This window comes from Jaculus jaculus, chromosome 8 (assembly GCF_020740685.1).
Source record: "Jaculus jaculus isolate mJacJac1 chromosome 8, mJacJac1.mat.Y.cur, whole genome shotgun sequence".
In the NCBI taxonomy this organism is placed as follows: Eukaryota; Metazoa; Chordata; class Mammalia; order Rodentia; family Dipodidae; genus Jaculus; species Jaculus jaculus.
In genome coordinates, this window is record NC_059109.1 from 42,353,768 (window position 1) to 42,380,304 (window position 26,537).

The 26,537-nt window shown below is 43.9% G+C and overlaps 1 pseudogene; it reads right to left on the minus strand.

Moving 5' to 3' along the window:
• Positions 1–1,716: 1,716 nt before the first annotated feature.
• Positions 1,717–21,457, minus strand: LOC123462842 (annotated as a pseudogene).
• Positions 21,458–26,537: the final 5,080 nt, after the last annotated feature.

The following is a 26,537-nucleotide window of genomic DNA, read 5'->3' on the forward strand; positions in this document are numbered from 1 at the left end:
TGCGGAAGGACTCCAAGCAGCTGCTCCAATGGAGAAGGACGAGAAGGGGGTCCTAATGCACGCGTTGTTCCCCCGTGTCAATTGCTGGCTGGGCTGCTGAGGAAGGACCCCGATGCAAAGATGGTCCTGGAGCAAGCACACACGGGTCGTTTCCCAGCTTCAACCGGCCGGACTTGGTACCTACAGAAACAGCTCTTACTCCTTCAAACCTCCAGCAACTTCCGAGGTGGACACGGGTACGCTGATGAGTTCGCCCCAGAGTCCATCACGAAGACACCCGGACTGCTGTGATCTCCAGGGTTTGTTTGGGCTGGTCCCAAGGACACACTTTCCCCTGTTCTACTCAGTGGGCATCCTCCAGTGAGCAGCCCTCTGCTGCCACAGGATATGTCCATGGCCGCCATCCACCCCCTGAATGGCTTTTAGAAAATAACTAACTTTTTGCCTTGTGTTCCCCTCCCTTTCCTCCTCATCCGTTTTCCGTTTCTCCTTCAGTCCTTGCAAGGACACACTCAGTGGTCTTAGCAGCCTGCCTCAAGCCTGTGAGCTCTCTGTCCCGACTTGTCCTTAGGGCCTGTCCACCTTCTACCCACGGGCAAGCTCTTGGGGAACTAAGATTAGGGATTTTTAAAAAAACCTATATTTCTATTTTTATTTATTTATTTGACAGAGAAAAAGGGAGAGAGAGAGAATGAATGGGTGTGCCAGGGCCTCCACAGCCTCTGCAAATGAACTCCAGATATGTGTACCCCCTTGTGCATCTGGCTAACGTGGGTCCTGGGGAATCGAATCTAGGTCTTTTGGCTTTGCAGGCAAATGCCTTAACCGCTAAGCCATTCCTCCATCCCATAGAGATTCAGGATTTATTTATTTATTTATTTATTTATTTATTTATTTATTTATTTATTTATTTATTTGAGAGCAACAGACACAGAGAGAAAGACAGATAGAGGGAGAGAGAGAGAATGGGCGCGCCAGGGCTTCCAGCCTCTGCAAACGAACTCCAGACGCGTGCGCCCCCTTGTGCATCTGGCTAACGTGGGACCTGGGGAACCGAGCCTCGAACCGGGGTCCTTAGGCTTCACAGGCAAGCGCTTAACCGCTAAGCCATCTCTCCAGCCCGAGATTCAGGATTTTAATTACCACCAGCTCTTCACTCCCACCTCAAAAGTGGAGAGTGGAGGCACAGGGCCTCCTGGATTCCTGGCAGGGTGTAGGCAGCTCCTGACGTGCTGCTTCCAAACAGAGCCTGAGTCTCTATGGAATCCCTGGAGGACAGCGGTTCAACTGCCTTCAGTGTCTAGTTACCTGAGCTCCACAAGCCTGTCAGAAGGCAGTGCGTCTGCCGCCACCACATTGGGGGCAGAAAAACAATAATGTCCAAGGACAGGCAGGGACCTTTTTGGAAGCTGTGAGTTCTGGGTTTGGCTCCCTCACAAATGGAGCCAGGTCCTTGAAGCTGCATGGAGCCAGGACCAGCAGCTGCCCTGGGCCCTTCCTTCCTCTGCCCACCAATCTAATCTGCTTCCCTGACTGTGGGCAAGGCAGGAGGCATATATATATTAGCAGATTAATGAATCATTTAACTTTCTTTACTTAAAACCAGTATTCCACTCAAGAATGACAAACCCTAAAATGTATCCTCTTATACTGACCAACATAACTAAGTACAAATGAAGTCAACGGTGTGCCCCATTAGCATGCTGTGGTGTATGTCAATAAAACAAGCCCTCCCCGCCCAAGCCCTGGCCCCTGGATAACATCGATAAATGATTGTGCACTGCGTGATGATACCATTAGGTGAGAACTTTGGTTCATGCAGTTGGCTGCCACAGAGGTTGCACCCAAAACCCACAGCCCTGGCATCCAAAGTCAGTCAGTGGTAATGGCTCATGGTGTCAGCCGTGCTCCTTCCACAACACCAGGTGAATACTGTGGTCAGGCATGCTGGTGGCAAAAACCAAGCCCGTGTCATTGTGCCCGTCCAGTCCATTCAGCCAGGACGCTTCGCCTGCCAGGAAGCTGGAGCCTCTCTTTGATTTCCTGTACTCCGGCAGAGGCCAGCGGCTAATCAAGCTCTCTGTCCTCAAGTCCATGATGTACAGGTAGCAGTTGTCAAACAGCAAGGCAAAGACATCTCCAAATCCAAGCAAGGCCAAGTTTGCTACCTCAGGTGTCTTGATGACCCTGAGAATATCATAACTGGCAAAGTCCCACTGGTAGAGACCAAGGGCCGAACTGCAGACAACGTATTTGCCGTCAAAATGAAGTCTTGGCTGCAAGCAGATACTTATATCTTCAGAGACAGACAACGTCTTCAAGCACTCGCAATTGATTTCTCTCCCAATTGGCCAAATCTTGATTTCATATTTGTCTGCACTTAAGAGAATATAATCCCCAGGACTATGCAGGAGAGATTTGACTTTACACCTCTGCAAAACCACCTTGGTGACCCACTCTGTATGCCCAGTGAGTGTGTTCAGGCATGTCCCAGCAGATAAAGCCCATACTTTCACAGTGAAGTCTGCAGAGCCACTCACCAAGATATCCAGTTCATCATTGTAGTCCACACTGAACACCGCCCCAGTGTGCCCCCTGGGAGTGCTGGGTCCTGGCTCTGGTACTCCATTCCCAGCAGGCCACAGTGTTGTCAAAGGAGCCTGTCACAAGCTTCTGTTCATCTAACTTCACCGCTGCACAAGTGTGGGTCTGGATACCATAAATGCACTGCCCTGCGCTTACATCCCATAGTTTTGCAGACAAGTCATCTGACCCTGTACAGAGAAGTCCATCTTTGCAGTAAAGTGCATACACTCTGGCACTATGTCCAATTAATGATGAGGTCTCAAAGGCTTCATGGTCCTCCAGTTGCTTCATTCTCAAAATAGCCTTCAAATAAACCTCCTTCCAGTGCAAAGCATCCTGAACAGAATCATCTATCTGCCAGCCCAAATTTCTACACGCAGTCTGCCACACCTCTGTACAGGCACTTATCACCTTATTCCACTGCTTAGAGACGAGGCAGCACGTGAGTAAAGTCTGAGGATCGAGCCACTTTAACAAATAAAAACTGAGCTCCGAGGGAAGGAGCCTGAGGAAGCCCCGCTTGACGAGAGTCTCCAGGTTATTGGAGAGAGGTCTGAGCTGGACTGCCCCACTCAGACTAATCAGGTGATCCACAGTTTCATTTTTCTGCAAGTCCGTCAGAGAAAGAAATGTAACAGAAATGTTATCAAGCCATGTCTCAAAGTCCTTTCTCTCCCTAAGGTTATGGAAATATTTACCTGAGCGAGCGCCCTGGGGCCCGGGACCTCGCGCCCGGCTCACACGGACTAGGAGCCTCGCAGCCGCCGGTCCGCTCTGCAGCCACGGCGCCTGGACCTGCGGCCGCCGCTCAGGGTCTGCAGCCTCACAGGGGAGCCAGGAGGCATATTTAAGAGCAGCCCTACAGCCCCCAACTCCATGCCTTACTGGACTTTCTTCCAGCCTGCCTCACTCCCGTTGGCCCCTAAGGAAGATGAGGAAATGTTGCTCTTTTCACATCCCACACAGATAGTATTGGGCCCTGTAGACCCAGTGGGGTCTGATGTGTGATGGGGGTCCCTGGCATGCATTGGGGTGAGTTCTCCCCACTCCTCATCTCCAGGGCCCCTGTTCTGGAGCCTTAAGGTGAACATGAACAAGAGTCCGCGTAGGTGCTGTGGGCTCCTATGTGTGTGTGCCCCTGGCAGTGTCAGTGAGAACATGAGCGCTTGGGATGCCCGTCCTCATGGCTGTGTGCATGGGCATGGGTGTGAGTGGGCTAGGGCCCAACCTCTAGCCAGAGGGCTTCATCCCATGAGACACAGAAGGCTTAGGGTTCTACCTGTTGTGCTACCCATGTCTCCCCTGCATTCTCACCTCACATAGCTGAGATCTCAAAAATTTAGGTGGGGGCTGGAGAGATGGCTTAGCGGTTAAGGTGCTTGCCTGTGAAGCCAAAGAACCCAGGTTCGACTCCCCAGGACCCATGTAAGCCAGATACACAAGAAGGTGCACGTGTCTGGAGTTTGTTTGCAGGGATTGGAGGCCCTGGGGCACCCATTCTCTCCCTTTCTCCACCTGCCTATTTCTGCATCTCTCTCTCTCTCCCTCTCTCTCTCTCTCTCTCTCTCTCTAACAAATAAACAAAAATAAATTAGTTTTTAAAAAATTTAGGTGGATGGTTATTAACTTGAAATCGCTTTGTCTTTGTTATGAGTGCATTTAGTGCTATTTTGTTGAATATGTTCTCTATACTGCTGGCCTGGATTTCCTCTCCTTCTGGTATACCCATGATCTGGATATTTGCTTATTTTATGGTGTCCCACAGTTCCCTCCTATTCACATGATTTTTGAACTTAGTACATTTTTCAGACAACCAATCAATTTCTTCTCTTTTGTTTTCCATCTCAGAGGTTCTGTCATCCATATGATGTTAGTCAGGGCTTCCAGAGAGGTTTATTTTTTATTTTTTGGTTTTTCAAGGTAAGGTTTCACTCTAGCCCAGGCTGACCTGGAATTCACTATGTAGTCTCAGGGTGGCCTTGAACTCAGGGCGATCCTCCTACCTCTGCCTCCCGAGTGCTGGGATTAAAGCCGTGCGCCACCACGCCCGGCCAGAGAGGTTTTTAAATGCTCTATTTGATTTTCATTTTCTGTTGTTTATTAAAAAGTGATCCATTATTATTATTATTATTATTATTATTATTATTATGTTTTTCAAGGTAGGGTTTCATTCTATCCCAGGCTGACCTGGAATTCACCATGTAGTCTCAGGGTGGCCTTGAACTCACCATTATCCTCCTACCTCTGCCTCCCGTGTGCTGGGATTAAAGGAGTGCGCTACTGCGCCTGGCCTTTTTAATTTTTAATGTTTTATTTTTATTTATTTGAGAGAGAGAGAACAGGCATGCCAGGAACTCCAGCCACTACAAACAAACTCCAGATGCATGCACCCTGGTACATCTGGCTTATGTAGGTCCTGGGGAATTGAACCTGGGTCCTTTGGCTTTGCAGGCATGTGCCTTAAGTGTTAAACCATCTCTCCAGCTCTTCTGGTTTTGTGTGTGTGTGTGTGTGTGTGTGTGTGTGTGTGTGTGTGTGTGTGATGTCCATCTCTTTTTTTGAGGTCCCATTTCAGGTCAAGGTCTGATTTTCTTGATGTTTCCTGGAATTCATTGTTGTATTTGATCATGTCTTCATTAAGCTTAATCAGCTGGCTATTGAGATCCTCTATTTGTTGCCTCACCTTCAATTTATCTCTCTTTCCAGGTCTCTCTGGTTTTCTTAAATTAAGAATAAATAAGTTAAGCCTAATGACAAAAGCTGTCCACTCTAGAAGACAATTCTGCTCAATTTCATTTATGTAGTTGTTGATTTTATTTTTTATTATTTGCTTCCAGGTCAGCAATTAGCTTGGTCAGGGTCACATAGCTTACTGTGTTTTCATTTGGGGATTCAATTTCTGTTGTTTTCTCTGTGTTTTCCTTGGAGGCTTCCCTTGTGGGACTAGGTATACTTGGTAGAGATCTCTCAGTGTTCTTTTATATATTTATTTTGCATTATGGCCTACCCATCTCAGGGTAAAAGTCTTATGTTATTAAGGAGGAAGCAAGTATTTGTCCTTACATGGTCTTCAGTGAGTGTTCTGTTTTAGGTTTGGCCCCAATTGGAGTAGGAAGGGGTTCTAACCAAAGATGTGCAGGTTGGAAGTGCAACAGGGGTACTCATGGAACTTGGAGGCAGGGAGCAGTGAGCTCAGGCCTGCTCACTCCACTTGTGCACACTTCAGCACAGAGGAGCCAGAGGCTGGGCAATCAGGAGCCAGGAAGCTGGGGATCCAGGAGCTAAAGACCTGCTTCCACAGTGGCTGGCGCACTTTCTGGCACAGCAGAACAGACAGTTGGGGAGCCAGGAGGTGAGAAGTCAGGGATCTGGGAGCAAAGGCCTGCTTTAGCAGCAAGCACATAGGGCCCAGGCCACCCTACACCAGCAGCAGGGGTACAGGGGAACTGGGAAGTGGGGATCGAACCTGGAGCTCTGGCCTACTCACTTCATGCACACCCTCCAATGCAGGGGACCAGGGAGCTGAGACTAAAGAAAGTAATTTATTGATAAGAAACAGGGGGCTGGAGAGATGGCTTAGCGGTTAAGCGCTTGCCTGTGAAGCCTAAGGACCCTGGTTCGAGGCTCGGTTCCCCAGGTCCCACGTTAGCCAGATGCACAAGGGGGCGCACGTGTCTGGAGTTCGTTTGCAGTGGCTGGAAGCCCTGGCACGCCCATCCTTCTCTCTCCCTGTATCTGTCTTTCTCTCTGTGTCTGTCGCTCTCAAATAAATAAATTAAAAATTTTTAAAAAAAAAGAAACAAAGATTTCTCATAATTCTGGATGGCTGAAATCCAACGTCCTGACATTGGCAGGCTTACAGGTTGTGTGAATCATCTCTTTATGCTTCCAAGAGAGGCCTGGAAACCTGAGTCTTCCTCACTGGACAGAAGGCTGGAGGGTCCCTTATGACTCTTAAAACCTACTCTAATCACTGCTTTGCTACCTAGAATCCAACAGTGAGTGAAGGGGCACATGGTAGAAAGGAAGCAGGAGGGAAAGAAAACCTGTAGAAAAGAGCAAAGAAAAAGAGAAGCTTGCAGCCGTCAAAGAAGACCCAGGGCTACAGAGTACATTCAAACCCTAGAACTTGCTCACTTGCCTACAGCAAATCCGGGCCTCTGTGTCTGTGGTCACAAGAAAGGCGATGCCAAAGCAGTCAAGCAGTAGATGTCAATCAAGGCATAGTCACCTGAGAATCCTGTTCTGGTGCCTTACTGGACTCTACCATGAAAATATTCCAGAGACGCGGGGATTGCTTCACCTGTGACCTCTTACGCAGGTCTCTCTAGACAGCCTGTCCCAGCACAGCCCTCCCCCCTCCACATTTGTTTTTCTTGAGCTGTTGGTTGCATGACATCAAAACCAGTGGCTGCTATCTGATGAGCACAGTCTGGTGCAAGTACAATGGGACTCTCTGGTTTGTGTCTGACTAGCCTGCAGAGCAAATCTTATCACCCTGTTGTGAACTTCCTACCTGCACCTTCCTTCCTGCACACCTCCTACCAACACTCATGATCTATCATACCCTGCTCTGCTTTATAAAATCAGAAGAAATATGACATAAAAACATTAAATCTTTATTAAATAGAAGAATATGTATTATATATAATATATCTTATATTTACTGTTGTCTCTTTTCCTTTTCTAGAATGCAAATTGTTAGAAAGCAATAATGTTTAAAACTTTTTGTTCACTTAATGAGTAGCACTTAAAAAAGAGGAAGGTTAGGGGCTAGAGAGATAGCTTAGTGGTTAAGGTGTTTGCCTGCAAAGCCAAAGGATCCTGGTTTGACTTTCCAGGACCCATGTAAGCCAGATGCACAAGGGGCACATGCATCTGGAGTTCGTTTGCAGTGGCTGGAGGCCCTGGTGCATCTATTCTCTCTCTCTCTCAAATAAATAAATATTTTAAAACAAGGAAGGTTAAACAAATTATGGTCCTTTTATCCAATAATACTATTAAGCCATCAAAAACACTTTCAAATAGTACTACCATGGAAAGATAGTAATAACATAATGTCATTAAAAAGCCAGTTTCAAACACAATATAATATGAATACATTTTTATAAAACAGCTATAAAACTTGATGAATATATAAATGAAGGAAAATATTAGGTTCAATTTCTTTAAAAATATTTTGTTTATTTATTTGAGAGAGAAAGAGAGAATGGGCACACCAAGGTCTCTAGCCCCTGCAAACAAACTCCACACACCTGTGCCCCCTTGTGCATCTTGCTTACATGGGTCCTGGGGAATTGAACTGGGGTCCTTAGGCTTTGCAGGCAAATGCCTTAACTGCTAAGCCATTCCCTCAGCCCAAGGTTCAAATCTTTTTTTTTTTTTTTTGAGGTAGGGTTTTACTCTAGTCCAGGCTGACCTGGAATTCACTATGTAGACTCAGGGTGGCCTCGAACTCAAGGTGATCCTCCTACCTCTGCCTCCTGAGTGCCAGGATTAAAGGTGTGCGCCACCATGCCTGGCCCCTAGATTCAATTCTTAATCATAATTTAGGCAACACACACACACACACACACAGATATACAGGTATGTGTGTTGTGTATATGTAAGACTATGAGATGAAAATTATTGTACCCAATTTAATGATGGTAAAATAAAGCTCAGAAATATTGAGCAACATTGCAGTGTCTACTCAGACAGAAACCAACCTAGGATTCAAAACCTTGGTTATCTTCAACTTCCATGGTCTTAAATAACTGTACACATATATACATAATAGTGAACATAGAAAAGTTTAGAATAGATACATCCACTCTTGGCTTCTGTCTAAGACACAGTACTTTTCATTAACCTGTTGGATATAAGTCTGCATACATGAAAGAGACATCCAAAGTAGCAACATCTTAGATAAGAGGGAAGTTTACTTCTCCTCCCTAGTGTGATTGTTCTGTTCCACAAAGCATCCTAGCACCTAGGCTCCTTTACCCAGCTATCCCTAGAGCATCATCTTTCTCCCTGTGGTCCAGGATGGCACGCCACCATATCCTTGAGATAAAGGGAAGGACAAGATAAAGGGGAAGATGAAACCCCAGTTCTCACTTCTCACCGCAAGTTAGGGCATTTGTCTGTGAAGTCTAAGGACCCAGATTAGATTTCCCAGGACCCACATAAGCCAGATGCACAAGGTGGTGCATGCATCTGGAGTTCATAGAAGCCCTGGTGCACCCATTCTCTTTCTCTCTCTCCCTGTCTCTTTCTCCAAAATAAATAAGTAAATAAACTATTAAGAAAGAAAATACATAAATAGCAGAAAATCTACAAGAAGCAGCAGAATTATTAGGGGTCATTTTTTTGGAAGTACAGGCAAAAATGATGTCTCCACAGCTGGAGTATCCTCAGTCTTTTGCCTGGGCACTTGCTCACCAAGGACCCAGTTTTCCTGGAACTATCAAATATAAATGACAAAGGCATTTCGACTGGCTTTGGCCCATAGACAGAGGCAGAATTTATGCTTACCCAAAGACTACACTAAGTTCTTTTTGTTGTTGTTGTTTTGTTTTTTGAGGTAGGGTCTCACCCTAGTCCAGGCTGACATGGAATTCATTATATAGTCTTATATAATCTCAGGGTAGCCTTGAATTCATGGCAATTCTCCTACCTCCACCTCCTGAGTGCTGGGATTAAAGGCATGCACTGCCACGCCTGGCTGCTCTACAGTTCTATAACCCATTATATCCTGGAATCTATATCAGAGATCATCAAGAATACCTTGAAAAAAAAATTTTAAAGCCCTAAAAGAGAAGTATTCCTATAGCTTACCTCACTTTCTTTGTCCAAAAGTCTTTAAAGTTATATAAAATTAAAAACAATATTTAAAGTAAAATATTTTTTATCCTTTGTATGGTATGCCAAAAGTACACAAATGCTATACAATTCACTCTTAAAGAAATCACCTTATACCAAAATGAGTATAAATTTTAAAAAATATTTAATTAATTTATTTATTTGAGAGTGGGGGAGGAATGGGCATGCCAGGGCCTCTAGCCACTGCAAAGAAACTCCAGATGCATGCACCACCTTGTGCATCTGGCTTTATGTGGGTACTTTATGTGGCTTTATGTGGGAATCAAGCACAGGTCCTTTGGTTTTGCAAACAAATGCCACACCAGCTCTGAGTATAAAATTGTTAAGAATTCTTGTGTCTCCCTTTACCCTTCTTTCATTTCATTTACAGCACTTTTTTTTTTTCAAAGCAGATCTGAAATTTAAGATTCTTAGGCTATACAATTGTCACAGGAAGCTTTTTCCCCCTGAGGATATGTAGACACAAATCTTCACTCCAAACAGGGCTCAGATGGCAGACCATATATGATTACACCAATACCAGTTTGGTGAACCAATGAGTTTATTGGGAGGTGGGTGTCACTTACAGAGCATAATGAGGAGTTTCTTATAGGAACATGGTTCCCTCAAAGCAGTCACTTTGGTGGGCCTTCCTGTGTCAAGATTACTCCTTGGATGCTCCTCCCTCAGCCTCAGGATGAGGGCTTACAGAGCATCGGGGGCTCAGAGCAGCCTGGACTAGGACAAGTCCCATTCCACCCTGAATGACAATTTCCCTGTGGCCACTTCTAGAAGCTTCTTGTCCCTGTGCAGGAGTGACAGACCACAGAGCAGCACTTCAGTGGGGCTCACTATGCCAGGATGACCCCCGCAGATGCTCCTCCCTCAGTCCCAGGGTGCAGGGTTCCTTAGCAGAACATAGAGACTCCAAAGAAACCGCCGTATAGAGCTCACTGTTCCTTGATCTTTTACTTTCTATATACCCTATCTTCCCTGAGATCATGAGAAATTGTATGTTACTGTATACAGCTAGCATGGTGGGCGGGAGGGTGTCACCTAAATCTTAGGTAGGGGACCTGATACCCTCTCCACATCTTTTCTTTTCTCTCTTTTAAAAATATATATTTAGGCCGGGCGTGGTGGCTCACGCCTTTAATCCCAGCACTCGGGAGGCAGAGGTAGGAGGATCGCCACCCTGAGAATACATAGTGAATTCCAGGTCAGTCTGAGCTAGAGTGAGATCCTACCTTGAAAAACCAAAACAAAACAAAACAAAAAATATATATATTTTTAAAAAAGATTAATTTTTTTTCTGTTTTATTTATTTGAGAGGGACAGACAGAGAGAGAATGAGGCCGACAGAGGGAGAGAGAGAGAGAGAGAGAATGGGTGCGCCAGGGCCTCCAACCACTGCAAACGAACTCCAGATGCGTGTGCCTCCTTGTGCATCTGGCTAACGTGGGTCCTGGGGAATCGAGCCTCGGACTGGGGTTCTTAGGCTTCACAGGCTAAGCCATCTCTCCAGCCCTTAAAATTTTTTTTTAATTGACAACTTCCATAATTGCAAATAATATCCCATGGTAATTCCCTCCCACCCTCCATTTTCCTCACTGAAACTTCACTCTCCATCATATCCCCTCCCCCTCTCAATCAGTTGTTTGGATTTGAATTGGCTTCTTTTTTGTTTGTTTTGTTTTGAGGTAAAGTCTTACTGTTGCCCAGGCTGACCTGGAATTCACTATATAGTCTCAGGGTGGCCTTGAACTCACTGCAATCCTCCTACCTCTGCCTCCCAAGTGCTGGGAATAAAGGTATGCACCACCATGCCAAGTTTTGGATTAACTTTTTAAAATAATATGTTTTGTTTATTTATTTGAGGGGGAGGATGGATAGGCATGCCAGTCAAACAAACTCCAGATGCATGCACCACATTGTTTTTTAAAATTATTTTTATTGACGACTTCCATGATTGTTAACAATATCCCATGGTAATTCCCTCCCTCCCTCCATTTTCCCCTTTGAAACTCCACTCTCCATCATATCCCCTCCCCCTCTCAATCAGTATCTCTTTTATTTTGATATCATGATCTTTTCCTCCTATTATGATGGTCTTGTGTAGTTAGTGTCAGGCAATATAAGATCATGGATATCCAGACCATTTTATGTCTGAAGGAGCACGTTGTGAGGAGACCTTTCGTTTGGCTCTTAGATTCTTTCTGCTACCTCTTCCATAATGGACCCTGAGCCTTGGAAGGCATGATAGAGACATTTCAGTGCTGAGCACTCCTCTGTCACTTCTTTTCAGCACCAAGGTGCCTTCTGAGTCATCTCAAGGTCACTGCCATCTGAAAAGAGAAGGTTCTCTAACCAAAAGTGAGAGTAGCATTAATATATGGGTATGAACATTAAGAGAAGTGCTTACTGGGCAGTTTGGTGAGCATAGTATATGCATTTAGACAGACAGCAGCAGACATTACACCCCTAGGGTTCATGACTACCCGTGTTGTAGGTTTTCAGTATTAGGGATGTATTTCCCTCCCATGCAGCGAGCCACCAGTCAAATAGAGGGCAGTTGTTTTTCCCCATACAGACGTGCCACTATAGCACCAGTTGGCTCATTTGGCCTTGCTGGCCAAATTTAAGTGTCCACTGTTGGGTATCTTCACTGGTGATTTTTCTCTCTCCCATTGAACTGCATGCAGTGTGGCTTTTTTCCAGCTTTCTGTCAGCTGGTCTACATGGAGGAAGTTTTCAGCTCAGCTCCAGCAGGATTTCTCAGTGGCCTTGTAGCCCAGGTATGTGGAGTCTTCACCAATAGGGTCTTGCCATCTATTCCTGGTGGGAAACAAAGGGTCTCAGCAATGGCCTGTAATGTTTCCCCACACCTTTCTGGTGAGTTGACCTAGCTGCTTTTGATAAAGCTGGCAATAGTTGTTTACACTTTTCCTTGCAGAGGAAATTTGCCATAAGCAACAACAAGTTAGTCAACTGGAATGTGGGAATAGATTCCTAGGAATACATTAAATTTTTTTTTTATTTATTTGAGAGAGAGAGAGGAAGGGGGTGGGGTGGGGAGGGAGAATGGGCGCGCCAGGGCCTTCAGCCACTGCAAACAATCTCCAGATGCATGTGCCTCCTTGTGCACCTGGCTGACGTGGGTCCTGGGGGATTGAACCTACGTCCTTTGGCTTTGCAGGCAAGTGCCTTAACCACTAAACCATTTCTCCAGTCTGGAATACATTATAATAAATCCTTCCCATATGACTATCATGTAAACATAAGATGAGATTCCCAAGTAAAGATTTCATCAAGTAGAATCTAAAAATTGTGCACTAAAGGAGGGATCTGATGCTGTCCATCTTTGCCTGCCTGGCTTTGCTTGATAGTTAGGCCTAGACATCTTATCTAGTCCATCCACCAGGAGCCAGCACAGGCCTGTTCCCTGACTTGTACAGTGGCACACTATACCAAGTACTATTTACATATACAACATCAGTATGTACCATACATTGTTGGTTGTAACTACTTCAAGAAATATGGTATAAACAACAAACTCTGGCCAATAATGTACATTTTTATAGTGCATGTTCAAGATTTCCTTAACATTGAACATGGATGTTTCTCTTTTATACCATAAATAGTTCCCCAAACATAAAGCTTCACACTTGAGCAAGCCTTTAAAACTTACCTTCCCCGGGCTGGAGAGATGGCTTAGCGGTTAAGTGCTTGCCTGTGAAGCCTAAGGATCCCGGTTCGAGGCTCGCTTCCCCAGGTCCCAGGTCAGCCAGATGCACAAGGGGGCGCACGCATCTGGAGTTCGTTTGCAGAGGCTTGAGGCTGGAAGCCCTGGCGCGCCCATTCTCTCTCTCTCTCCCTCTATCTGTCTTTCTCTCTATGTCTGTCGCTCTCAAATAAATAAATAAAAAATGAACAAAAAATATTTAAAAAAAAACAACTTACCTTCCCGTTCATTTCTTCTGATCCCCATCATAGCGATGAGATATACTAAACAGGTTTGTGGGTTCAGACAGTAAGTGCTACAACAGTAGTCTCAAGGAATTAAATCCCTGGACTAGTTCCCAAGTCTTCTGATGGGAACAGTGGCAGGACCCTTTCCATTACACGGGCCCTGCCTACAATAAAGTAAGAACCATACGGGCAGTTCCATATACTTTTCACAAAATTAAATGTTTTCAGCCTAAAACAACCTCTTTCACCTGAGACCATGACCTTCTGCCTCCCTACATAAAGATGCGTTTACTTCTCCAGGTTAGAGAAAGTTACAGGGATTAATTTTCTCCTTTTCTTTAAAGTAAGTCATTCTGAGATGCTACCAGCCTTTTAGTGGCAAAGGAATATCCACATAAACTTTTTTTTAAATTCACATAAACTTTTAATAATATCAGGTTCAAACACTGGAATGTGGCATTAAGAAAGAGCAGACTAACAGCGGCTCCGGGGCGGCTCGGCTACCCGCCGCAACCGCGGAGCGGCAGAAAACCGCCGGACTCTCGGCTCGAGCCGCAGGACAAGCCAGGTGCGGGATTTTCCCCTCACACCGCGCTCTCCGCAACTCGGGAAACGTGAGGGGAGAGCGGCAGCGAGCAACGGAGGGAGGAGCAGACCGCGAGGTAAAAGCACACGTGGAGAAACGATACAACCAGAACAGCGCGGCTCCCTCCCCTCCCCCGCCGCCTGAACCCAGCTCCAGCGAACACAGCAGCGGCCCGGGACCCGGCCACGCCAACTTGGGCTGACGGCGGGACCCAAGCAGGAGCAGAATTCGGCAGCAACTTCAGCGGCTCCAGCACCGGTACCAGCGGCCCCAGCAGCAGCGGACCCAGGAGCGGCTTCGGGGTGAGCAGCAGCGGTGGACATGGCAACGGCAGCTTCAGCAGCAGTGGGGGCTCCGGGGGTGGCAGCTACAACAGCTGCAGAGGCGGCAGCAGCGACTCAGTTTGCCCCGTAGGAAAAGCAAGTGCCCAGCTCCAGAAATCAGAACAGCAGCCCGACGACCCAGGCAGCAACTTGACTGAGACCACAATCACCCAAGGTAACTGGGATTGCACCAGGGAAGGGTCTCACTTGGTCACAAGCTGACTTGGATACCTCAACAGACCAGAAATCTAAACCTCTTTGTTGATAGAGGATCTGGTCATTATAATAACTACTCTTGCATACATACTCGGGGCTGTTTTTGATGGAATGGGTACAGTGTTTAGTTAAATTTTAGAAGCTACCAGTATATTATTCCACTCAGCCTGCTTGAATACTCCTATAGCAGGGAAACTCAACCCCTAAGAACATCTTTGTAGATACTCTGAGAGTCTTAAGAGCCACACCTAATACCTTAAGGTCCTACCCTGAAAATATATTACATCAAATCAATTGATACAGCTAAGAATACACAGCTAGCTAGAAAATCCAAGCATTAACTTAATCCAAGATGCAAAAATATATACATTATAACACAAGAAACACTAAAAAGCAAGACGATATAAATCCACCTAAAAGTATTAATGCATCAGAAATGTCCTCCAGTGAGAAAGAGTTAGAGGAAATGCCTGAGAAAGAGTTCAAAAGAATAATTATAAATATGTTCAAAGAGGCCAAAGAACACATGAAAACAATCAAAGAAGAAATCAAAGAGGAAATCAAAGAGGAAATCAAAGGAATCAAAGAAGAGGCAGGACACCAATTTAATGAAATAAAGAAGGCAATACAAGACATAAATAGAGAAATAGAAATAATAAAGAAAAACCAGTCAGAATTACTAGCAATGAAGAACACAGTTAATGAAATAAAAAACTCTGTAGAAAATCTCACCAGTAGGATGGATGAGGGAGAGGACAGAATATCTAAGCTAGAAGATCAGGTGGCAGACCTAATGCAGTCCAACAAAGAGAAAGACAAACTTATAGAAAAGTATGAGTGGGAATTTCAGGATATTCGGGACACTATGAAAAGATCCAATATAAGAATTCAGGGCATAGTAGAAGGAGAAGAATTCCACTCCAGAGGCATAGTAGGCATCTTCAACAAAATCATAGAGGAAAATTTTCCCCAAATTGGGAAAGAGGTGCCAATACAGATACAGGAAGCCTTTAGAACCCCAGCCAGACAAAACCCAGAAAGAAACTCTCCTCGCCACATTATACTCAAACTTCCAAACACACAAACCAAAGAAAAAATATTGAAAGCAGTTAGAGAGAAAAATCAAGTTACCTACAAAAGCAAGCCCATCAGGATTACAGCAGATTATTCAACACAAACTTTTAAAGCCAGAAGGGCCTGGAGTGATATATTCCAAGTTCTGAAAGATAACAACTGTCAACCAAGGTTACTTTATCCTGCAAAGTTATCCATCCAAATAGATGGAGAAATAAAGACATTCCATGACAAAAGCAGGTTAAAGGAATATCTGAAGACAAAACCAGCTCTACAGAAAATACTTGATAGAATCCTCCATGCTGAACAAAAGGAAAAGCACACATATAAGGAACCTAGAAAAAACCAGCCATACTCAAATACCAGTTAACAGAAGAGAGCACAGGTAGAACAAGTAACACACACACACACACACACAAATGGCAAACATAAATACACACCTTTCAATAATATCTCTTAATATCAACGGTCTCAATGCCCCAACGAAAAGACATAGATTTGCAGACTGGGTTAAAAAGCAGGATCCTACAATTTGTTGTCTTCAAGAAACTCACCTTTCTACAAAGGATAGACATTATCTTAGGGTGAAAGGTTGGAAGACGGTGTTTCAAGCAAATGGGCCTAGAAAACAAGCAGGGGTTGCTATCCTAATATCAGACAGGGTGGACTTTAGTCCGAAGTTAGTCAAAAAAGATAAGGAAGGTCACTTTATATTGATTAAGGGCACACTACAACAGGAGGACATTACAATCCTAAACATATATGCACCTAATATGGGGGCTCCCAAATTTGTCAAACAAACACTATTAGAACTAAGGTCACAGATAACACCAAACACGGTGGTGGTGGGTGACTTTAACACCCCACTCTCATCAATTGACAGGTCATCCAGGGAAAGAATAAACAGAGAGGCATCTGGACTAAATGAGGTCATAGAAGGAATGGACCTAACAGATATATACAGGACATTTCATCCAAAGGCTGCAGAATATACATTCTTTTCAGCAGCACATGGAACATTCTCTAAAATAGACCATATATTAGGACACAAAGCAAATCTTAACAAATTCAGGAAAATTGAAATAATTCCTTGCATTCTATCTGACCACAATGGAATTAAACTACAAATCAGTAGCAAGAAAGGCTATAGAGCATACACAAAATCATGGAAAATAAACAATACACTACTAAATGATGAGTGGGTCAATGAAGAAATCAAAAAGGAAATCAAAAAATTTATAGAGTCAAATGATAATGAGAACACAACATACCAAAATCTCTGGGACACAATGAAGGCAGTTCTAAGAGGTAAATTTATAGCCTTAAGTGCCTATATTAAGAAATTAGAAAGGTCGCAAGTAAATGACCTAATGCTTCGCCTTAAAGCCTTGGAAAAAGAAGAACAAGGCAAACCAAAAAGTAGTAGACGGGAAGAAATAATAAAGATTAGGGCAGAAATTAATGAAATAGAAACAAAAAGAACAATCCAAAGAATTAATGAAACAAAGAGTTGGTTCTTTGAAAGGATAAACAAGATTGATAAACCCTTAGCAAATCTGACCAAAAGAAAGAGAGAAGAGACACAAATTAATAAAATCAGAGATGAACAAGGTAACATCACAACAGATTCCAGAGAAATTCAAAAAATTATAGGGACATACTATAAAAGCATATACTCCACAAAGTATGAAAATCTGAAAGAAATGGATGATTTCCTTGATCTATATGACCTACCTAAATTAAATCAAAATGAGATTAATCACTTAAATAGACCTATAACAAACATGGAGATCCGAGCAGTTATCAATAATCTCCCAACTGAAAAAAGCCCAGGCCCGGATGGATTCACTGCTGAATTTTACCAGACTTTTAAGGAAGAGCTAACACCATTGCTTCTTAAGCTTTTCCAGGAAATAGAAAAAGAAGGAATCCTACCAAACTCCTTCTATGAGGCCAGCATCACCCTGATACCAAAACCAGGCAAAGATAGAACAAAACAAGAAAATTACAGACCAATCTCCCTCATGAACATAGATGCAAAAATTCTCAACAAAATATTGGCAAACAGAATACAAGAGTATATCAAAAAGATCATTCACCCTGACCAAGTAGGCTTTATCCCAGAGATGCAGGGAGGGTTCAACATACGCAAATCTATAAATGTAATACATTACATAAATGGGTTGAAGGACAAAAATCACATGATCATCTCATTAGATGCAGAGAAAGCATTTGACAAAATCCAACATCCCTTCATGATAAAAGTCCTACAGAGACTGGGAATAGAAGGAACATATCTCAATATAATAAAGGCTATTTATGACAAGCCTACAGCCAACATATTACTAAATGGGGAAAAACTGGAAGCTTTTCCACTAAAATCAGGAACAAGACAAGGGTGTCCACTGTCTCCACTTCTATTTAATATAGTTTTGGAAGTCTTAGCCATAGCAATAAGGCAAGAGACACACATAAAAGGGATACAAATTGGAAAGGAAGAAATCAAGTTATCATTATTTGCAGATGACATGATTCTATACATAAAGGACCCTAAAGACTCTACTAGCAAGCTGTTAGAGCTGATCAAAACCTACAGCAATGTAGCAGGATACAAAATAAATACACAGAAATCAGTAGCCTTCGTATATGCTAACAACAAACACACAGAGGATGAAATCAGAGAATCACTCCCATTCACAATTGCATCAAAAAAAATAAAATACCTTGGAATAAACCTAACTAAGGAAGTAAAGAATCTATACAATGAGAACTTTAAGACACTCAAGCGAGAAATTGCAGAAGACACTAGAAAGTGGAGAAACATCCCTTGTTCCTGGCTTGGAAGAATCAATATCGTGAAAATGGCAATCTTACCTAAAGCAATCTACACATTTAATGCAATCCCTATCAAAATTCCAAAGGCTTTCTTCATGGAAATAGAAAAAACAATCCAAAAATTCATTTGGAATCATAAAAAACCTCGAATATCTAAAATAATACTGAGCAACAAAAAAGAGGCTGGTGGTATCACCATACCTGATTTTAAACTATACTACAAAGCCATAGTAACAAAAACAGCATGGTACTGGCACAAAAACAGACATGTAGATCAGTGGAACAGAATAGAGGACCCAGATGTAAGCCCAAGTAGCTATAGCCACCTGATATTCGATAAAAATGCCAAAAATACTCATTGGAGAAGAGACAGCCTCTTCAGCAAATGGTGTTTTGAAAACTGGATAAATATCTGCAGAAGGATGAAAATAGATTCTTCTCTCTCGCCATGCACAAGAATTAAGTCCAAATGGATTAAAGACCTTAACATCAGACCGGAAACTTTGAAACTGCTAGAGGAAAAAGTAGGGGAAACCCTTCAACATATTGGTCTTGGCAAAGACTTTATGAATACAACACCAATTGCTCAGGCAATAAAACCACAGATTAACCACTGGGACCTAATGAAATTACAAAGATTTTGCACCGCAAAGGACACAGTGAAAAAAGCAAAGAGGCAACCTACAGAATGGGAAAAAATCTTCGCCAGCTATATATCTGATAGAGGATTAATATCTAGGATATACAAAGAACTCAAAAAGTTAACTAATAAGGAATCAAACAGGCCAATCAAAAAATGGGCTAAGGAGCTAAATAGAGAGTTCTCAAAGGAAGAAATACGAATGGCATATAAGCACCTAAAAAAATGTTCTACGTCACTAGTCATCAGGGAAATGCAGATTAAAACTACATTGAGATTCCATCTCACTCCTGTCAGATTGGCCACCATCATGAAAACAAATGATCATAAATGTTGGCGGGGATGTGGAAAAAAAGGAACCCTTCTGCACTGCTGGTGGGAATGCAATCTGGTCCAGCCATTGTGGAAAACAGTGTGGAGGTTCCTAAAGCAGCTAGAGATTGATCTACCATATGACCCAGCTATAGCACTCCTGGGCATATATCCAAAGGACTCATCTCATTTCCTTAGAAGTACATGCTCAACCATGTTTATTGCTGCTCAATTTATAATAGCTGGGAAATGGAACCAGCCTAGATGTCCCTCAACAGATGAGTGGATAATGAAGATGTGGTACATTTATACAATGGAGTTCTACTCAGCGGTAAAGAAAAATGAAGTTATGAAATTTGCAGAAAAATGGATGGACCTGGAAAGTATTATACTAAGTCAGGTAACCCAGGCCCAGAAAGCCAAGCGCCACATGTTCTCCCTCATATGGGGATCCTAGCTACAGATGACTGGGCTTCTGTGTGAGAATGAAAATACTTAGTAGCAGAGGCCAGTAAGTTGAAAAGGAGACATAAAGGGTGGAGAAAGGAAGGGAGGAAGATACTTAATAGGTTGATATTGTATATATGTAATTACAATGATTGTAATGGGGAGGTAATATGATTGAGAATGGAATTTCAAACGGGAAAGTGTGGGGGTGGGGAGGGAGGGAATTACCATGGGATATATTTTATAATCATGGAAAATGTTAATAAAAATTAAAAAAAAAAAAAAGAAAGAGCAGACTTTTAAATTATGCAAATATTACATATTCCCTCATTTTTATAGGAAATTCCAGAGAATCCCTCATTTTTTCTTAAAAAAAGCTAAAGATACATGAAGTCTAATAATATTCCATTCCAATCTTTCTTATTGCTCTTTTTCCTAACCCATGAAGTCTTTATTTAATCTAAAAGTGAGATCCTAGAATTGAAGACAATGTTCTGAATGTTATTTTATCAGCAGTGCATAGAGTAGTTAATATGGCCACACTAATCAACTCTACATTCTATAAATCCCAAGCATGTAAATTGCCATTCTGCCTTAAAATATCTAGTGCTTTTGGGAATCTCACTGTCCTTTAATAAGAAGATTATAGCAATATGTAACCACCTATCAGCCAATAAATTTTTTCTATAGCATAATCTATGTTTCATTTATCTCTGTATTGCCAGAGTGTTGCTCAATTCCCACAACACAGCCACCAGAATAATCCACAAAAGACCTCGATATTAGCAAAAAAAAAAAAAAAAGATTGGCACCGTAATTAGAGGCTAATCTCACTAAATAGAATTAGATGACTCTCTGACCAGTGGCTTGTATGACACTGCAAAACCCAATGCAAAAGTCAAGCTGATGTAGACTACACGTGCAAAGGCATGCTGACTTCTCAGGCTGAGGGGCGGGGGGCTGCAGGAAGAACACGGGGGCTGCCATCACTGCGATCCATCTCACCTGGAACAAATCCAAGCGGGGAGGGGGCGGAAGAAAGGCAGAAAAGTTACACACTGAGTGCACATACTGTGGCTTGTTTTTCATATAAGGAAGATATGAGTATGGTTAAAACAAAGTTTCCTGTTGGTATCCGTTTGGGTCTGGGCGACCATTTCAAAGAAAATATTATTGTTCCATGGCTGAAAGAACATTTTGCTAAAACCCTTCTGCTTTGAATGCATGGTCATTCAGTTCAATGAAAAGGACTACCACAGTTTCAAGTGGAGCGATTTACCATTTCTCCAAGGAATAACACATAAAACAACAACAACAAAAAAGAAGCAGCAGCTAGAAATAATGGCTTCCTTTAAAGAGAACTATATATCGAAATAAGTGTGCACCTGTTGATATTCTGTAAATTGGCTAAAGGCTGATAGTATCGCTTTCAGGTTTTACTTAACTATTTAATAATTGCCCGTGAGCGCGCCCCGCAGTCCGGTGACCGTTACCGGCCGCCCGTAGCCCCGCGCCCCCTGCCTGGGCCGCGGTGTCGGTGGGGCCGGGCGCCCCCGCCTCGTCTCGGCCGGGGAGCAGCAGCGCCCGAGCCCGGGCAGTGCGCGGCGGGCCCCGGGGCGCAGGCATGGCGGACGGCGGCGGGGCTCCCATCAACCCCGCCTCGCTGCCGCCCGGCGACCCGCGGCTCATCCTCCTCGTCTTGGAGCAGCTCAAGAGCCGCGGCCTGTTCGGAAGCCTCCACCGGGACTGCGCCGACACCCAGCCGGCCAGCGTGGACACCTCCGCGCCCACGACCGGGGAGTCCCGCGGGGACCAAGGGCCAGAGTGCGCTCCGGTCGGCCGGGCGCAGGACTACCGCTCCGGTCGTGCTTCCCCGGCCGAGCCGCATTTCCCCGCCTCGGGCTCAGCGAGCGAGGCGTGAGCTTCCCGGCGGAGCCCGGGGGCCCTTCCGCTCCATCCCAGGAGGTGCCTGCCTCCCGAGAGCATGCACCTTTGCATACCTTGGAAAATACACCTTTGGAAATCTCCGTTAAAAGAAGTAGATTCCCCGTTTCGAACGAGCACAACTTTGGTAGACCAGGAGTCGCTGCTGCCCAGATTTCGGCCTTGACTCAGGGGCAGTGTCCAGGTTAATCAGGGAGCAGGTGTGACATGCACAGGTGTCTGTGTCTGCTCCTTCATTTGCCCAGCCTGGCCGAGGGTGTGTCTCCCAGTACACACCACGGAGGTCTCAACCTGAAACAAGCCTTTCTGCTGGAGCTGGGACGTGCCTGTGGGTGTTAAACATCGGTGCTCTGCCATAGGCAAAAGCTGCACTCTCAGGACGCACGACCCTAAGGGAACTTGTAAGAAAGATTGCAAAGGTCCGTGGGCCGGGGCTGTTTGACCGCGCTGTGGATATCGTAGCCCAGTCACTGTCTGCAATATACAAGCAGTTAGCATCAGAGCCTTAATGAATGCGCCTGGAACCTTCTTGTACCTGGGTCTTCTAGCCAGTTTTCTTACCCTTGACAGAGTGAACGAGGAAGCTCCAGCATGAGGTGGCAGGAAACCCCCGCGGCCTCTCTGTCCGCGAGCCTCTTCCCCGGGCTGTGTTCAGTTATTCTCATGTTAGTGTTTTGTAGGCAACGGAACGGTCAATAAACACGTTTTGTACTAAAAAAAAAAAAAACAAAAAAACAATACGGTACTCTGTATTTTTTTTTAAATATTTAAAATGCCATTCATCTGTGAAAGCTCAACTTTCTAATTTATATGTGCACATACAATATATCATACATAATATATAAATTAAAAATATGCAGCACCAAAGAAAATAATTCTTTTAGTTGTAAGTAAACCAAAGTTTAAATAGATTCTAATACTTTACTGACAAGTATAGCACCAGAAGAGATATTTATTATTTTTTAAAAGTATGCCTTCAGAACACTGCCAAAGGGCTGGAGACATGGCTTAGCGATTGAGGCATTTGCCTGCTAAGCCAAAGGATCCCTGGTTCAATTCCCCAGGACCCATGTTAGCCAGATGCACAAGAGTTGCATACATCTGGAGTTCTTTTCCAGTGGCTGGAGGCCCTGGCGCGCCCATTCTCTCTCTCTTTCTCTATCAAATAATAACAAATGAATAAAAATAAAATATAAAAAAGAACACTGCCAAAAAAGACATTGAATCCTTATAATTCAAAGTGCTGTACATATTTAAATATTTTCTTTCTGCACCAATTATATCTACATTGTAGCACACTAGAAAACTACTTAATTACCATTTGCAGGTGCTCCCTCCCCCCAAAAAGAAAAACATGTTCATGCTGCTAATGCTGGAAGCCTCTTCCCAGGACTTGCTGTCAAGGGGTTCATTTTCCTCATTACTTTCTATTCTCTTTCACTGTTCTATGTGGTACCTGATATGATTAAGAGGTCATATTCAGATGGTCGTTCAGCTGAGATTACTATAAACCTAATAGGTTTTTTTTTCTTAGCCTCTTATTATTCAAAAATATCAAAAAGCATATTAATTTTAAAAAAGCATTAAAATGGCACAGCTCATGGAGATGGTTCAGTGGGTAAAGTGTTTGCCATGGAAGCATGAGGACCTGAGTTCAGATGCCAGTACCCACATAAAATGCCTGGGGTGGCAGCATGCACCTGTAATCTCAGTGCCAGGAAAACAGATGAGGAGGAGCCCAGGAGCTCACTGGCTAGACTCGCTGAGTCAGTGATCTCTAGGATCTGCAAAGAGACTTGGTCCCAAAGAGTAAGTGGAAAGTGAGAAAAGAAACCCCATATCAACCTCACACCTCCATATATATGCATACACACACACCAGCACACATAAACATGCAAAAGAAAACCACCATATCTTTCTCACTCACTCTGTCCCTTGGAATGCCAGATTCATTAAGTCTTTTCATTGTCCAATTAATTTAGTAGAAAGTCCTCCTATGCTACCTTGCTAAATTTCCATTATGCTGATGATCTATGTCACATTAAGTCAGTCACATCTGCAGAGGTACAGGCTGCCTTTCTTGATCCTCTTCTTGTTTCTTAATGTGGCTAACCAAAAAATGATGATAAAAGGAAACAGAGGGCTGGAGAGATGGCTTAGCGGTTAAGCGCTTGCCTGTGAAGCCTAAGGACCCCGGTTCGAGGCTTGGTTCCCCAGGTCCCACGTTAGCCAGATGCACAGGGGGGCGCACGCGTCTGGAGTTCGTTTGCAGAGGCTGGAAGCCCTGGCGCGCCCATTCTCTCTCTCTCCCTCTATCTGTCTTTCTCCCTGTGTCTGTCACTCTCAGATAAATAAATAAAAAAATGAACAAAAAAAATATTAAAAAAAAAAAAAAAAGGAAACAGAAAGGCACTGTAAATGGGCTGTGAACTGAAGCCCCCCTTCACACTATTCAGTAGGGAATTAGTGGCTGATAATAACATCCCAGAAAGCTGGTACAAGAACCACCTGAAAGCACAAAGCTGGCCAGTCCATTTTTAGCTGCCTCTGGCAGGCAGTTTGCCAGCTGCAAAGCTATCAAAACAATGGGAAGCCCTCTGGTCTCTACCTGATACTCAACCGAAAATAACTGCAGGAAGCTACTACATAGTGAGGACTATTTTTCTTGTGTTTTCTTTCTTTTTTTTTTTTTTTTTTTTTTGTTTTTTCGAGGTAGGGTCTCACTCTGGTCCAGGCTGACCTGGAATTAACTCTGTAGTCTCAGGGTGGCCTTGAACTCATGGTGATCCTCCTACCTCTGCCTCCCTAGTGCTGGGATTAAAGGCGTGCGTCGCCACACCAGGCTTGTGTTTTCTTTCTTGAGAAAGCTGTTTCTGTGCTACACAGAGATTTCTCTCCTGACCTGGCACAGATAAGAAGGCCAGCTGCTCTCTTTACTTTCCTCTGTGGTATATTTCTACACAGATTTTTGAATATTTCTATTGCAGATCCTTCAGACTGGTCAAGTCCTCAATCGGAACCCCTGTGAAAGTTTAAAGATACATTTCTTTTAAAAAAAAATTATTTGAGAGAGAGGGAGAGAAATAGGCAGGTAGAGAGAGAAAGAGAGAATGAGCATGCCAGGGCCTCCAGCCATTGCAAATGAACTTGAGATGCATGTGCCATCTTGTGCATCTGGCTTACATGGGTCCTGGGGAACTGAACCTGGGTCCTTTGGCTTTGCAGGCAAGCACCTTAACCGCTAAGCCATCTCTCCAGCACTAAAGATACATTTCTAATGTTCAGATTCAAAATAGATTTGGGGACCAAAGTATATCAACTTTCAAAAGGTGATGTTTTATGTGCTGTCATCAATGTCATTTTTTTTTTTTTTTTACCAGTTTCATTTTTTAATTACATGTTTTAGGAATTGTCAGGGATGAGTGGTAATACTCCTTTTGCTGAACTGAAATGTAAACTTATCAGTTTGGAAGTGCAAACCAAATTTCAACCCAAGCTTCTAAGCTCCTGACAGAACACATGCTCAGTAAAGAAAAAGCAATAAAAAACACCTCTGAGGAGAACTGCATGGCTTTGAGGCCTAGGTGAACCTTAGCAGAGCCTTCCCAGCACAATGCCTATGACTCATCCTTGACTCTGTCATCTCCCTGACCCTGTGACTAAGTGCTGTCTGTCAACCTCCTTCACTTGCAGCATCTCAAATGTCCCTGGGCTCTCCGCTTCCTCCTCCACTCCCCAGATGCACCCCTCCACCTGGGCACTCTGCCTAGCCTCCAGGCTCTCCCTGACTCTATTACTGCCTTTTCTCTGTTTGCTTATTTGTCTGCTTAAAGCTCTATTATGGGTCCAGTCCTACCTGGAGCCTCATGACATAGCCCCCATGAAGACTTTTTCTTTTTTTTTTTTTTAATTTTTATTTATTTATTTATTTGAGAGCGACAGACACAGAGAGAAAGACAGATAGAGGGGGAGAGAGAGAATGGGCGTGCCAGGGCTTCCAGCCTCTGCAAACGAGCTCCAGACGCGTGCGCCCCTTGTGCATCTGGCTAACGTGGGACCTGGGGAACCGAGCCTCGAACCGGGGTCCTTAGGCTTCACAGGCAAGCGCTTAACCGCTAAGCCATCTCTCCAGCCCAGACTTTTTCTTTTATTCAGGTTTCAGTCTAAGGCCCCCAGTCTGTCTGTCATTTGTCTTATCTTCTCTTTATTTCATGAATTTATTTCAATGAATATTCACCCAGCAGCCAGTGATTCCACACTACCGAGCACCATTTACAGCACAAGGGTAGAAGTAGTGAGTAAAAGCTGCCAGAAGCCAGCACCCACGGGGAATCTAAACCAGATGTCCTCAAAAATTAATGCTATGTCAGAATCACTTACAGTCAGTCACAGAATCACCGTAGATTCATTTCAATTTTCTGATGATGCTTGCCCATAAGCAATGTTGCTCTTTTTATAAGCACCTATTCTGTTTTTTTTTTGTTTTGTTTTGTTTTTTGTTTTTCGAGGTAGGGTCTCACTCTGGCTCAGGCTAACCTGGAATTCACTATGTTGTCTCAGGGTGGCCTCGAACTCTCGGTGATCCTCCTACCTCTGCCTCCCGAGTGCTGGGATTAAAGGCGTGCACCACCACGCCCAGCTATAAGCACCTATTCTGACTGGAACTAACTGGCTCCACAAGCCTCCCCACCCCCACTGCCAGCACAAGCGACAGCAAGTACCCGAGACCTGGGGAAGGGAGCTCACCAACACAGCACAGGTG